Consider the following 17569-nt stretch of genomic DNA (forward strand, 5'->3'; position numbering starts at 1 on the left):
CTCATAAAACTAAAACTACTATTATTATATAAGGCTGTACCTTGATTCATGCATAACATTTAGCACTGAACCTTTGGTAACTAAATACAATCGTTATTAAAGTAATCATTTGACACTTCTTCTTAAGACTGCCTTATAAGCCCAATGGCAGCTGACAGTTACGTCATAAATCCGACATATGTTAAAAAAAGACTTAAACTTAAGAACAGCATTGGTATTCTGGAACTTGAAATAGCAGCAATGATTGCTCCCGTCGTCAATGTTGAGGTTGGGTCATCAGCGTATCATCACTATTTCGAAATTGTAAACTACGGGAATTTTGTCGATTTTGCTATTGGAAGTTATTGAGTACCGGCACTGATAAATAACTTCTATTAAAGACAATAAGAAAGAATAAATTTTGATTCTCTATGACCTAATCTGTTTCTCCCAAGCGTTACAACACACGTACAATAGAATTAATAAGAATTGTTTGAAGTTAATAGAAGTGGCTCTGTAACCCTATATGGGTATTTGCCTCAGATTGCGTCAATTTCTTTGATAATTTTTATATCATACACAAAAGGTGACCTGACCTACCTTGTAAAATATGACATATATTTCTTTATTAATTCTATTATTATGCTGTCTGACCCTGTTTTGTATGCCGATGTTTCTATCTCTGTAAAAGCGTTTAAGAGAGATACATAGAAAGTCCATTGGTGCACAGCCCTAGGTGCACCAGCCCTAGCCATTGGTGCTAGTCAACACTGCTTAGCATAATAGTTTAATGTAATCCAATTTTATTTCTACACGGTGCTAAAAATCGTACGTTAAAGCGTCCTCAAAACGCTAGAAATACACTTTCGTTCATTCTTATTGAAATGTGCTACTTATATTTATGAAAACAAATGACTTAAAAATATGACATTCGTTACACGCACTAATTCATGTTTTTATTTAAATAGAAGAGGTATGACAACAATATATCACGAGCATGTATTTGGGCAAAAACAATGACAGGCCGGCTGTAATAGCCGTCTTTCAAATTCAAATCAGTAGCCGAGTTCATTTATTTTGAATTTTTAAATAGTTTACAAAAATGTAACAATACAACGTTGGAATAACAGTATGTGTAGTTACCAACATTGTGTGTGTTCCGTATCTTTTGTGTTTTACATATTTCTGTGCTAACAACCGACTAGTTCATCGTTAGTTATTCTTGTAAGTCCAAGTTTATAACGAAATGGCGCTACTAAATACTTTGTTAGAGACTGCCTCGGCTAATAAAATTAATTTGTGTGTAATTGTGTGTATTCGTGTTCTGCGTATAAATCAAAATAGAAGCCAATCATATAAGTAACTATTTACACCTACGGACGTCAATGAGAAGATTAATTTCTTATATAAATTTAGCTAGAGCTTGCTCTGTACTTCCAAACTTTATAAAGATCTTTTGTTCCTCGCGATACCAAGGTGACGTCAGTGCTACGGACATTAAGAGAACTATATCGAACTTGCGTACAGGCAATTAACACTCCGTTATTCTTTTAAATCGCCAAGTTTTTGTAGTTTGTCAGGTGTTGCAATTACATGTGCAATTTAAAACAATTACTTATTATATTTAAAAATAAATAAGAAAATGCCCTTAATCTCTATCAGCAACAACAACTTGCATTACTTTGAGAACAATTCGCAAATAAATAAAAAATGTAAATCAATTTATTTCCAACATATGTACTTACAAATCACCTAGACGTCCGCCGTTCCACAACTGCGCGTTTTTCAAGGCAGTTTTTGCCGCGCACCACCACTTTGTGGAACCAGCTGCCCACTGAACTATTTCCGAACCAATTCGACTTAGGGTCCTTCAAGTAAAGAGCGTACCAATTCTTAAAAGGCCAGCAACGCACTGGCGAGCCCTCTGGCATTGAGAGTGTCCATGGGCGGCGGTATCACTTAACACCAGGTGAGCCTCCTGCCCGTTTGCCCACTGTTCTATAAAAAAAAATATATATATATACAGTATTTACAATATTCTTAACCTAGATATAATGTTGATTACACATTGATAAATAATAAATTAAAACAAATTTAGTTTGTTCCCTGTGGCAGTTAAACTTCAATGTTGGTAGCATTTCCTCGCTGTATTACGATACTTATGCGTTGAGCGAGGAAATCACCAGCCCTTGAGTCACCAGTACCTACTGTCACTATTTCGCGCCGTTTCCTTTTCTGCCAGCCCTGTAGCCGCGCCACCTTTCGTGCTTGTCCGAAGGAATAGGTATATTAAATTATGATTGCCTCAGCATTATCTGCTTATAATGATCACAACAGGAAATATTCACTTTAAATTATGTAAAATGTATTAAATAAAAATATTTTGAATTTTTGGATTTGGGTATCAAAATATCTGTATCAAATAAATTGATGTTATGAGATTGTCATAATATTATCTATCTGTTACAATCATTACCAACCGTCATTTGGTTTACGGATGGTAATGAGTTCCCAAAAACATCGATTCGTCATCCCGATAACAATCAAACTGTTATGATCGATTTGACGAATCATTTTTACGTCATTTTACCGTCTTCTGTTTTAGAAGCTTATAACAAAAAATATCCTTAAATAAATCTTTAGAAAGACTACTCCAACTGAGTAAGAATTAACGAATATTTTGAAACTTTTTAAGAAGAAAATTAATGAATTTTGCTTTGATGGTGTATAGGAAAGTATTTTTTATTATTTTAAATGTAAACTTCTTTAGTTAATCTTCGTCTGCTTTTGGCTGTGAGCGCGAGTATAATGTATGATATATAAAGTCTATTTTACGAAAGTTTTTAACACTGTCTAACTCCTTGAGTTTTGATACACTCACCACAGTTGTTTCATACATCACACGTACCTTTGACGATACCTTAAAGACTTAGGGTCCTTCAAGAAAAAAGCGTACAAATTCTTAAAAGGCCGGCAACGCACTCGCGAGCCCTCTAGCATCGAGAGTGTCCATGGGCGGCAGTATCACTTAACATCAGGTGAGACTCCTGCCCATTTGACCCCTCTTCTATAAAAAAAAAGTTAGCAGTATTCGTGGATTAGTCGATATCGTCCAACAAATCCGGATATCTCATTGATCTGACCTCATTAAACGGGTATTAGCAATTTCAATTTCCAAAATAGCTTCATAAATAACCGGCTATGGTAAAAGTAACATTCATCGGGAATTAGCATTAATAGTGCGATTGAGCGATTAGCTTGCGTCATCCATCACGCGGGCCGGGAAATATTTTCGAATGTTCTCGAAAAGTGACGTTTCCTCACTATCGCACAATCTACAAAATACTTCACGTATTGTTAGGAATAACAATTAAAAATATTTAGGTCGACGTAACAGTAATGTCAGGAAATTAAACACAGATTATGTTTTTTTTACGTAACAATCGGTCAGTATGCTCCTAACCTGATGTTAAGTGATACCCTTGATGGACAGAAGGTTCGTAAGTGGGTTGCCGGCATTTTAAGAATTGGTACGCTCTTCTTCGAGGAGTCGATCTCATGAGCTCGAAAACTGAACCATCATAGTAACTAATAGCTATGAACCATCTCGATCAGCTTTCTCACCAAATTGAATTCGTTTAGGAGGGACGACACTACAGGCAGACACACATACAAATTAAATTTGATAAATGATTACACACCTCTTTTTCGTCGTTTAACATTATTAGAGTTAAAGGTACAATGTTTAAAGAACTTTGATTCTCATAACAAATGTATTTATATGTATTTTTATTTACATGAGTAACATAGATAATATATACAAACGAGATACACGTCGCCATCAGCCATCCTAATATTAGTCTACTATGCTCATTCTGTCGTGTAAACGAGCTAGTATAACGAATTTTAGACGGTAATTGATTAAATAATTGCAAGTATTACGCTTATAAAAACTGAATTAGTGTTATTACAGTATTCAAACTACTGTTTTTTAAACGGCGTAACCATTTTAGTTTTTTCATACAGTCATTTATAGGTATTCAAAGATCTTATCTACTCTACATACTTGAACTTGCCTTGCAGCTTTTGGCCATTTAGCTTAAAATCGTTAAAGGTCAGAAAAGATTTTGCTATAAAATAAAATCGTTCCAAACTTTTGCGTCTAAATCTGTTCAAACTACTTATGTTTAATGTATGCTTCTAAAATAAATTAGATTAATAATGACAATTACATCAACAAAATTACGTTTATACAATAAATTTTGCTTGTAATCATCAAATAAGTAAATATAATTTAGATTAAATGCAACCTAAATTCATCATCCTTCAAAAGTTATCACACAAATCTAAGTCATATCTCTAGAGATGCGCATGAGTGCCCAAATATATGACATTATTTAGATCTTAACAGAAACGTCAAAATAACAAAGCGAACCGGCCGTCATTTCCACACCAGTGCGCTGTGTGACAGGGGCGCAAGGCTTAATCTGACCTGCGCATGATCACTCAAATATTTGAATAGACGACGTTTTATTATAAAAATTATTCAGTATAGAATAAAGAATAAAAATCAGCGGACTGTATTTTAACGGACACCAGTATTTTTATGTATTATTATTTATTAAACATTTCTTTTTAATTTTTAAAATAAATATAGCTATGTTACTAAGATAGAATGGAGCTTGAAATATCAAAACATTTTTTTTAAAAGGGTCACTATTTTTTCAGGGTATTCGTTACAAGAATAAATAAAAATCTTTCAATATTCAATCTTTATAGTATTAGTATGTATATTATGTATATATTACAAATTGGTCCAGAAACTGACCACATTCACACACAAACGCTCTCCTTGTTGTGAGAAAGAGTTATTTTTTATCACTACACATGAAACAGGCGCTAATAATAAACTAACAAAATCTTTATAAAAGTTATGTAACCAATTCGTATATTAAACATTGATTGTAAATCTAAACAATCCGACATTAAAGAAACGATAGGGGGCGGTAATGGTCGGCCGGCTGATCAAAGGCGGTATAAAGTAATTTGTAAACAGTACACACTTCCTGAAATGATTTAATTGCACCTGCCACTAAACAACAGTTTCCGTTATATTCAGGCGAACGAAAACGCTGTAATACATGATTTTGTCGTCCACATTTCGGCTCCGTATGTCTAGATACACTTTCTTATGTTAAGCCGTAAAATTTGTCGCCGATCGTCAGTTGAATATTCCTCCTAACCATAGACAAAATGATTTTTGTCACTTTATTCGTAGCAGTATTGTTTTTCTCCTCTTCAATCTTTTACAGAGGGTTAAGCATGGACTATATATATATATGTATATATATATATATATATATAGTCCATGCTATATGCATGCATAAATATATATATATATAAATTGCTTGTTGCGACGTTTTCTGGACTGGCCTGATTTGGCGTATAAAAAATAGCCTAGGGATATATAATTGTAGTGCCTCTCCATAGCTTTGTCATTATACACTATCATTAAATCCTCATCAACAGCAGTCGTGTATTCAAGCTCAATCGATGAAGTCGAGCCGCGCAATATAGTGATAGGTATAGTTAGGGGTAGGTATCACTGTGACTGTGACACTGACACTCTTGTGAGTGACAAACTCCGTCGATTTTTTGGGCTAAGGCAAGCCGTTTTGCGATGTTTCCCCTCACATTCAGAGTATTAAATGCGCAGATAGAAAGAAAGTCCATTGGTGCACAGCCTGTAGTCAACCCTACGACCTCTGGGATGACAGTCGCGCACTGGAGCCACTAGGACAACATAGCTTTTAAAGGAGCATTTCATTGGCCTTTACATGGGTAACACTAAAAATGTTTAGAACTGGCCAGTTAGAAACATTGCTAAAGAAAACTTTTTTCAATTTCAATTTTAGAACTCTATGGTAACTTAATGTAGTATATTGCATTCATTTGTCATTTTTTTTGTGAAATTTTGGCAAATCTAAAAATCTTGTTACACACCGCCATAGAAGAGAAATGAAGGGTCATTTACTAAATATCTTCAGTGTTACCTAGGTACCAGTCAATTTAGTATTGAAGTATTATTAAAATCTAACTCTAACGAATTGTAAGTATCGTAGCTAAGATATAGCTTACAACTTAGACCAATAAGTGATTTAAGTATAATTTACTAAAAATAAATTGTTATCAGGACAAAAAATTAAACTAACATCCGTTTGATTTCTTTGATGATCGGAAATATTCGTTTTCCGTATCGACAGATTCACGATGAAAAAACATCCATTATACAAAGTCGTTTATATTAAACGTTGTTGGTTTTATTCGCTTTAAATTCAATAAACATCATTTGATAACATGTTCTTTGAAAGTAATAATAACTTTATGATTTGTAAATATTACAAATGGTGGTTGCTGTGAAATGAAAATAAATATTTCTTTAGCGTGCGCTTGGAAACTTTTTTATGATTAAGGATTTTATTCGTACACACTCACTCGGCTCTACGATCCACACAGAAATATCTCCCGCTCCCTGTTCTGTGCCAATTCTCGCAAATTGATAGAGTCGTAAAGGTCGATAATGGAGCATGCTTCGGTCTTCTGGCATCCGACCGTTTGGTTGGCTTATGTCTACTTTCTTAACTAATTAAATTCTAGACAAAAAATCCGATATAATGTTAGCAATTAAATGTTACAAATTTCATTTTTGTCTGTCCATGATGCAGAAAATATAACGCACTGGCCAGCTTCAGCCATTCCATAGCATTCATACTGGGGAGGGAAGTCTGAGATTAATTAAATATGAGAGGACGCAGATCTACCAGCTTTACATGCTCATCCAATCATAAATATAGTGCCATGATCGTAATTCGTAATGTAGAACAATATTGTTCGAACTAATTTCACGAATAAATGGTAACGTTGCTATTTTAGTCAAGTACTGGTGCTATTCTAAATAAATAGAACTAAGCTTTACAAAAATTTAATATCGAATAGTCCACAATTATAAATAATAAGTAGGGGATGTCTCTATCTTGATAACTTCGATGGCTAATCGACCCAAAAAGTGTCTTGGCCTCCGAAATGTGAGCCTTAAAGCGCTGAAAATGGCTTTCACTGGCACAGGACAGGGAGCTGGAATAGATGAGTCGGTAGCCCATATAGGTCTTCTATAAAAAATATATAAATTAGAATAAATTGAATAATGATTAGGTAAGTTAGTCTCAGAATTGATCATATTTGGTGTGGCGAGGGAATCTTTAAGTGGGAACTTGCCACCTTATTTTCGGACAATACCTTACCTTTATAACGTTTATATTAAATTTTTAAGGTTTCTTTAATAATGGAAGCCATACGATCTCCCTTTGTCATAATCGAGGATTTTCATTAATAATATATTAGCTGTACGTGTTGCGTTTATGCGATTTATGTATTCAATTCGTGATCACATTGATCCCATTAAAAAATACTAAAAACTGATTCATTATTACTTGAATTTCATTTTTCCTTTGTTTTGAATTTACAGTAGATTTCTTCTTTATCAAATGTAAGAAAAAAATCGAAATGGAAAAAGTACTTTACCTAAAAGATATAAAAGTAACTAAATATCTGTAAAACCTTAATCTCTTTAAAACTTAATGAAACATTTCGCTACACTTTTGTTGTTCACATTCAGCCAAATCAAACCTAATCTCTTTCGTGCCAACGTCAGGATATCGTCACTCGTCCAAAGGTTAGAGGCAGTGACCTTTCCTGCGGTCGTAAAGCAGTAATGTCTCGGAAGCATGAGTTATGTAGTTGGGCAACTGTTCAGTAGTTTATAAGTTCTGGGCCACCGCAAATATGAAAATAAACAAACACTACGTAAATATCTCGAAAACACTTCAAAGGCGAATGGAGTACGCCGACGGGGTGTAAGTCATACGCTTATACAGATTTCAGATGTTCTATATAATCATTTGAATGATTTGAATGACCTCTAATCGGCAACGATGGCGGATCGTGAAGCGCATCACATCTACCCCTTGTATTTCCTCTACTACATAGTGCCACGACTGCCGTGTCAAGAGTGCACCGGATAAAAAGGAGAAGATAATCATTTGAAAAGCTTTTGTTTTTGCAGAAGCGTATATTTAAATTGAATAAAGGCTATTATTATTATTATTATTATATTTAAATTGAAGTACCCCTTTTTCGATGAATAGGGGCAGGGGGGGCGAACTCCTCGCCTATTCGTTCGTGTTAAATTTAGCACTGAAGCTGGAATCTTGGAGCTGAGTTATGGGAAGATAAAATAAAACTGGTTGCAGGCAAGGATTGTTTAAGAGTGGCGCAAGAAGGGGCAAGAATGGCTCTAAATATGTCCTTTGTCGGGATCGGCAAATGGATATGACATGACTCATCATGATATATGAATAATGTCTGTTTCTAATGTTAAACTGGCTGTTGTGGTCTTTGGAAGAATGACCAACACTGTGGAACAGTCTACTCCTCAGCATTATGCTGCGGAGCAGTTACAACCACAACATACACTTAAACGAAAGTTCTGTAAATGAAAAAGATTGTTTTCTTGAAGAACCCATTCAATTATGGCAGTTGGGCTTCCAAGCAAAGCCTTCTCAAAGCTATGTTTTACAGCATCAATAGCTATTTCTTTTAGTTTAGACCAAAAATTGACTTAGAAACTATAACATTTTGTTTACACACAATATCGCGTGTTGGACCAAACTCGGCAACATGTTGCGTCGATCGCAAATGTTTGATAAACATCAATGAGTGGAAACCAATACCGAAATCTTTATTTCCAAAATTTCCGCGAAACGTATAAACTTCTCAATAAGTTTAAAGATATGATTTCCTTTCTTGTAAATCCTTAAAAATCACACGAAATATCCTTTTTTGATTAGTTTTTATGATATCCATATTTATTCGTAGTATTGAAGGTTAAATGAAAGTTGATGACCAAATTAGAGGTTCACACTTCACGGTGACACCAGGGGTAACGCGGAAGACTGAACTCAAAAAGACATCTAATAACCAGTCTATTCAGGTGGTTAAAAAAGAAAGAGCTAAAATCTTGGCATGTTCCTTGAACTAGTACCTACGTACCTATAGTATTGACAAGTTATGTACAATGTCTCTAAAACAATAGTGTAATTTTCAAATACAATTTTTTTAAAGGACATACTCTAGACCAGTGTTTCCTAACCCACAGGGAGATAACTTGATTGTTGAGAAAACTTTAAAATAGAATTTTAGTTTTTCGTATTTCTACGCTAGATAATACGTAATGCATTTTTATTATTAATTATATATTCTTATTATTTCATGTTAAGACCTTGTATGTTAAGACACATAGCAAGTCAAATGTAGGGTATTCGGTGATCATTTATGTATTGGCGGCATCATTTGCTATCGGGCGATCGAGTGGATTTGTTTAATAGCAAACACAGAGCATGGCGTAAACAGCGGCCACATCAAAGAGATGCTGAATACACTGTGTTCTATTAGTCTTAATGCTTTTTCAGGATTACATTTCTATATCAGATATTGTCTCGATTACTCTAATATAGATATAGCGTATTAACCCTACTTTTTAAGGCTTTATTCAAATGAAATTAAACTGAAGTAAGGCATGAGGCAGAATACGAAATTCCACCTGTATCACCTCGACGTCCGCCGTTCCACAACTGAGCATTTTTCAAAGCAGTTTTTGGCTACCACTTTGTGGAACCAGCTGCCCTCTAAATTATTTCCGAACCAATTCGACTTAGGGTCCTTCTCGAAAAGAATTCTTAAAAGTCCGTCAACTCACTGCTCTGGCATTGAGAGTGAACATGGTCGGCGGTATCACCTAACACCAGGTTAGCCTACTATCTCACTAATACAAATTTTTTGATAGATGATCTTAAATAAAGGTTTGTTATCCTCAAATCTCAAATATAAAATCTATCTTCATACAACCCGAATATATACCCAAAATTGCAATTACAATTGAAGTGTTATTTGTATAACCTGGGGTGTGATTGCTTAGTTTCATAAATTTAAGATTAGATGTTATATGTATATATTTGTTTTTACTCTTTAGGTTTTTACTTCTCGAATTAACTTTGCCCTTCAGTTCAGCCCTGACCTAGTTTTTTTTATGTTTTTCAACTCTTAGTATATTTCAAATGTTGAGAATAATAAAATATATACACCATAAGAAACAATTCAATTTTTTATTCTGAAGAATTATTGCATATTATAACGACAAAAAACCGTGATATCTCTAACTCATTTACAAAAGTACAAAAATAAAACAAACTTTCAAACATTCCTCATCGGGACTTCGTAACGAAGCATAAACTTAAAACTGTCGTCGTATTAATAAAAAGAGTAATGAATGTGAAAAATAAATATATCGTATAATTTATAAGACGTATAATAAGTTAATTAAGTATCAAGATGATTTGCTCACGGCCGGTCGAGTCGGCGCGGATCAGAAACCCTTTGATCTTCGATCGGGCTTCTTACTTATATAACTCGTTTGAACTGCATGAAAACGTATGAAAATGTAGCATAAATTACGAAAATCGACCTTATTACAGCTGTAGCACGATTGAACTTCAATTAAATGTAGATTAAGTATAGTTCGTTTGTCAATACTTACGATTTATGAAGGCTGAATTTCGGAACATCTGAAACGACTTTACAAAACCAATGTATAATCAACTCTATATAAATTGCTATAGAGCTGTTTATGTTGTGTATGGTACTTGTGATTTTGTACGTTTAATGTGCGTGAGTGTGTGTGTGACCTGTCAAAACGATGAGTGGTAGCAGGCGCGAGGCGTAAACATTTACACGCGGTCAGCGTCGCGAGCGCGGCCGCTCCGGAATCGAATGAGTCAATCCTTAATTCTAGAATTATGGAGAAATTATAGCACTTGTATGGCTGTGGTTTCAAATTGCATCATTATTATACCACGGACAATAAATTATGACATAAGACATTGTACTGAGTACGATGTAATCCGCTGAATTAATTTTAGCCATTTATTTGGGAATAAATGTAATCTAAAAGATCGTTCCCCTATTAAGTACTTTGTAGGTTTCCCAGTGAAATTATTTTGAAGTGAACAAAGTCGGTGGTCCTCCCTTCCGGTCTCCAATTGCTTCTATCCTGTTTAATACAATTATACTAATTACACGAACCACACACAAGACAATATAAAGTACGTAATAAAACTTGACTTTTCTAAATAAATCCATGACCATATAGGACTTTAATTAGTGTATCGTTGCATTTTTTCCCTACAAAGTGCACAAGGAAGAGTGCGACTTTACATGAATTACAATCTAGCGAATATAATAATTATGGCTAATAAGTAATGTTATATTGACTTAAGTTTCTACAATACTAGTGAATAGCTTGAACTAAAGTAATGTTAATTAATAGTCTTAGTATTCTTATGCCGAGATCTATAGAGCGCGCTTTGACTTAGCTCAAACTGTACTAACGAAAAACTTAGCTTAGTGTACACTTAGCATAAACTATGATTTGGTATTTATAGACATTTTAACGGTAAGATTAAGCTAAGCACAAGCTAAGACAGAAAATGACAAAATACAAAGTGATGTTTCATTTCACGGAATACCTTCTTTATTATTCTTTAAAAAAGTATAACAATAACAAATATTTAAATGTCCAAAACGGTACACATTTATTGATATCTATTTATTTCATTATTGCAATAACTAGAATTTTACAAGTTTACCTTTAGAAAAATTATTTAAAAGTTAAATGACATAATTACAGAGATGACAATAATTTTTTGTTATGTAGAACGGATCGCATTGTTATGACAACTTGTATTTACAATTCAAAATTTTCAATCGCTTCTTCACTTTTGCTGTTTCTCTTTGTTTGAGCTGTTACAAATGTTTAATTATACTTTAAAACAACGACTGGCTTTGACTTGGACCTGTACCTAGCTTTATCGAAAGTGACATAATGGAGAATATAGAGAGAGAGTTCTATCTTTAATAGAAAACATTGAAAGGGTAGGAACTGCAGCCGATATGAATCCCCGAATACCAAAAGTATATGTTCGGAACGAACACAACCAAAATGAAGCTAGGACTACGGTCAAAATTGACAAATACCAGTAATATAAATATTGCTTGTGCTGTACTGCATAATATAGGTATAGAGAGATGGGATGCTTATGACGATGGTGATCTTGCTGATCAGACACCAGAAGTTGAAGAACACAGAAACAATGAAATATACCGGTCTAGAATTCCGGCAATCTGTGATTGCCCAATTTAACTACGTTTTTGGTAATAAAGAAAATCAAACAAAACTTATTGTATTTTAATAATTTATTTTCCGATTCTTTTTTTAACTGTAAAGCTTCTAATGATAATTTATTTTTTTGTTGAAGAATCTATTTCTAACTGATTTTTTAATTTTAAATGTTCCATTTCTATCTCATATTTTCTTTTGTTGTTGTCCAACTCTTGCCACAGCAATTTTTTTTAAGGTCCTCAAATGAAGGTTTATTTTTTCTGCTTGCTGATTGACTTTTAGTGGTGACTTCAACACTGGTTTCCGTCAACCCAGCTTCTTCAGTCCAGTTGCGGCTTGTTCCCGGCTGATTTACATATTTAAATGTGGCATCTATAGTGGACGCTCTTGCCCTCTTTGGTCTCCAGCTTTCACTATTATTGTCATGATCAGTACCAGCTAAAAAAGTAAACAGTCTAATAAGTAAACATTTAGGAATGTCTTTTATTGGCTAAGATAACCATTAAATTTTTGCCGCGGGCTTATACCTAATTAGTGAATGAAGTGTATGAAGATCTTTGTATTTATCTTACAGCATATTGATATTTATAGATAGTGTAGATACTTACAGTATGTGACACGGTAGAGAAGATTAAATATCTAAGATATTAATATTTTTAGGCAAACGAAAATAACAGATTTGAAGCGAGAGTTGAAGTTAGTTTGAATTTTGTTGTCAACATATGTCACTGCTATAGGGCAGATACCACAAAATAAAAAGTCAAGTAAAAGATATGATGGCAAAGTAAATTTTGGGCTATTATTTTTGTTAAGCTTATAGTCAAAGTTTTTGGTAAGTCGTCGATTTCGTGGACTTGAGATTAAGCTAAGCCAACACTCCGAGAGATTCGTAGTTTGCTCTATAAATACCAAATATGACTTAACTCGATAGTTTAGTCTGAGCAAAGTGTAAGTTCGCTCTATAGATCTCGGCATTAATGTTTTGACACTATATTCGTATGTCAGAGATCCGCACTTATCACGCAATATATTAATTATTGCATTATGTAAATCATTGTGTACAGTATGACACCAAAAATATTGAGTATGAAAAAGAAAAAAACTTTCCTATAAAATTTTATTTTTATTTACTTTAATATCAGCGTTTTAAATCTTACAGTATCTAGTAATCAATAGTACCATCGATTTGTGTACAGTAATTTTCGTTAATAGCCAAAAATGAAGTAAATTGTACACAAACATCCCGCATCAGTATCAAATCACAAGAATGTTACAATCCGGGAATCAATCGGCCATTTGTAGCAATTCCCTAAACTGAGGATTTGTGATAATAGATTTGATTGAATTACATTTATGAGGGCTGGGTGCATTGTTACTAAAATTCCTTTTGAACACGCTAATATTGAAAGTGTTTAACTTGTGAAAATGTAAGTAAATTTTTAATCACCGTGTACAACAACACCAAAATGGCGTACCTACTGCAAAAAATGGCGCGAATTTAAGTTTTAAATTCAGAAGAAGTAATTCAGAAAAAACGCCATTCTTATTTTATATTTCGTGGATATCAAAGATGTTACTGTGAAAACACAAGACATATTTTAAAATATATTACGACGTACGACACTAATCTCAGTCTAAAGTACCTAATTGCTACGATTCGTAATTGTACGATTTACGATCAGACCATAGAATTTTACAGATTGCCTTTATTAATAACAATAGAAATATTTTGTGTATTCCCGTAAACTGATGCGGGATTCGTGAGTGCACACGGAGGGCCATAAATACTCATTATTTAATTTATCTTGTTGACATCACTTATTGCGTTTGAGAATCTCAATTACTCGTTGTAACCACTGGCAGTATGACCTATGTGCCTGTGTTAATATAAAATATATTTCTTACAAAATCCCGTACAGTTTTTGTGACTTTTTCATAACTTATTAAAGATTATTTTTAGGAAATTGACGCTATTTTTTGTAAACAAGCCACAGTCCATAAAAACGCAAACGCATATTAGTAGGTGAGTGGCCGGCCTTTAAGAGGGAAGTCTTTTTTTTTTAAATTTCTTGTTAATGAAAGGCCTTCACTGGAAGCCGATTCGATAGTTCATAGAATTGCCCAGCGGGCTGTGGACTTCCAACCACCGTGGTGGGGTGAATAGTGAAATTATAACATGCAGTAATGAATAGAGATAAACCAGTTCTTCAGAACACTATAGTAAATTGATTAAAATACTAGCACTATGGAACCACTGACGGAATACTTTATTTGTACATTGAATCATTATTATGCACAGATTAACAGACGTTTTTATTGTTGGTTGATGGTCTGCTTCATGTCACTCCTATACTGTAGGAAATAGTTATTTGTAAATATTGGGGAAGTACCTTGTGCCCAGATGGCACAAATAAAAGCCATATTAAAAAAGTATATATATTTTAATTTATCACTGTTTAATGTTGTGCATTTTTTCTATTACTTATGAATTGTTTTAATTTTCAATTGGAGTAATCTGTAGTGGTAGCTTATTTCGTTAAATAATTTAAAACTAAAACGTTTCTTACTTACGTAGATTTACGTAGGCATTCAAATCGAGTAGGTTACGGCGTAAGAGACGGCTAACGAAAAGCAATTCTCAATATCCAAACATCTCCAAATTGGCTTAACAACTTGGTAGTTTTGCCTGTACTTAACAAGTTAACACAATTAGTTATGAAAGGTCGTGCCTCAATTGCGTCTGAATACGACAAGCAGATTGGACGGCAATGCTCCCGTATCGGGCATTGTTGTCTCAATAGATGTAAACTGTTTCTCAGGCTAACAAAAGGACGGCTTGAGATGCGTGGAATACTGCTTATGGAGGCCAAATAGGATATACAGGACGATTTAAAGAAGATACTTTGTCATATGTAAAATAAATATTGGCTGAAATAGAGATTTTTACTCGACCAGGATAAAGCTTATCTCATTAAGGAGATATGGTATATGGGTTCTTCTAGTGGATTCACTGTTAATAATACTCACAACACAATATTAAAATAATGAAGAATAAAAATCGAGATGTGATGTTACCCTCAGCAAGTTTTACATCAGCTGGATCCAAAGAGTGTATAAAACAGTAGGTACTTCAACGAATCGCTCATGAAAGTTTATGCAGACTGTTAAAATACGAAAAATCGCATATCTCAGTCACATTTTGCATCATCATCGATACGACTTGTAGCTGTTAATGGTAAAAGTTCAAGGTAAGACGGGTTGAAAGATGGAAGGAGTCGTGGTTGTGTAACGGAAGTGGACCGGCATCACATTGGCTGTGGAACTGTTTAGACTAGCGCAAGTAGCAGTTCAAGCGGCACCTGAAAAAGAAGAAGAATCTAGTATAACTACCTAAAGAAACTACTACCATACTAAGTATTTTTAGAACAGCGTTTTGTGATTAATATCATGAAGAATTCTGAACATCCAACATCTGCCCCGTACTTTGTTTTTTATAGAACAGGGGGTTGATGGGCAGAGTGCAGGAGTGTGTTAGTGTCTCATGTGATGTTAAATGATACCACTGCCCATAGATAATCTCAATGCCAAAGGGCTTGCGAGTGCGTTGCTGACTTTTAAGAGTACGATCTTTTCTTGGGAGACCTAAAACGTATTGGTTCGGTCTTTATGTCATGTAACGAAGAAAAACTTGCTAAAAATTTAGTTGTATTGTACATGTTTAATTAGGAGAAGCGCAAAATTCTTCAAACCCACATAAATAATACTTTCAATTGAAATCAATTTCATTTATCTACACCCAATTGAAATTAAATAAATGGCTTATTTGATAAATGATTTTTACGTGTTATTGTTGATTTACGTTCAAATTAAATTGATTATTATTAATTGCCGCCGCATCCATCTAACCCATCACTCGTCAACTGAACGAAACACCCGCGCGATGCTCCGATGACCTGTTGAACTTGAAGGGTTATCTTTGAATGATTTCCATCTTAAGTCATAAGTTAGAGCGTATTAACGCAGCCTTTTAAAAAATATTTCTTTTGGTTTTGTACGAGCCAAGAATAAACAATGTGCTCACTTAAGCTTTAGTTTTATAAGCGTGGCAAAATCCGGCTCGAATGACTAAAATGTACGGTTCAACGGTCAACGGGATATTATAATAGAGAATATTATTTTTACTTTACTTTATTCACTCACGTATAAAGAAATAATAATGCTAGTTAATTAATGAATGCCTAATGAATTCATATGTATTGAAAGGCCGAAGAGAGTGCATGCGTCTGTCTTTCAGAGCGTAACGCCTTCTCAAAATATCTAAAAACAACAGCAAACTGACTGAGATAGGTCACACACTTATCTAAGACTATTTGAAATGAAATAATAAAAAAAAACTATTTTTAATAACACTCTAAAGAAATCTTTTTATTACCTTTAAAATTCTTTAAACAATTTTGGAAGAAATTGGAAAGCACCATTTTGGTTACAGCACAATTGCTGTAGATTTATTAAAACCTTCATACAGGTGTACCGTCTGTGCCTCGTGAGACCCCAAAATTACTGGTCTGTTAATGCAGCAATATTTTTATGTAACATTCAAGTACGAAACAATAAAATAAATTTATCGCTTACGCTTTTAACTTGACGTGAACTATATCAATCCGTTTCGGTCGCATTGACCACTGTGTCGAATCTTGTAGAAGGGTTAGGGATTACGCGACTATTTTCTATCACGGCCTATTAAGGCCCTTCATTGAAGAGGGGTTAGTTAGGGTTAAAGTACTGAATTAGGTTGAAGTAGACAAAATGTTTGCTTATCGTCAAACATTTTTTTATTGTTATATTTGTATTGCAATTAGCGCGTTACTAAGTAATAAACCGCGCAAATTACCAGTGGCCAATATGGTATCCCCTATATATTGCTAACCAACTTCAAAGTTGTACAACACAACACAAATTTGACGGTTAGAAAATTATACTTAATATGCCGACTTTATTGAATCAAACACCGACGATACTACATAATCCTACACTACACAAACCTATATATTATATAAGCTACCCAAATTACACACTTTCTTCGCCAAACATGCAACTTCTTCTCAACCTGCCCTATGACAAAACGAAAGGTTTTTTTCTGCTGCAACAGTTGGTTAATTATAAAATTATGTTATATAGAATTTGTAATACAGTGTGTTTCTTTGAATAAATTTAGTCAAAATAGTCTGTACAAAATTTTTATTGATAATTTTTTCTTCGCGTTTTAATAAAGAGACTACCCGGTAGAATCTTTTCAAC

The sequence above is a fragment of the Pieris rapae genome, chromosome 15 (genome assembly GCF_905147795.1).
Source record: "Pieris rapae chromosome 15, ilPieRapa1.1, whole genome shotgun sequence".
Lineage (NCBI taxonomy): Eukaryota > Metazoa > Arthropoda > Insecta > Lepidoptera > Pieridae > Pieris > Pieris rapae.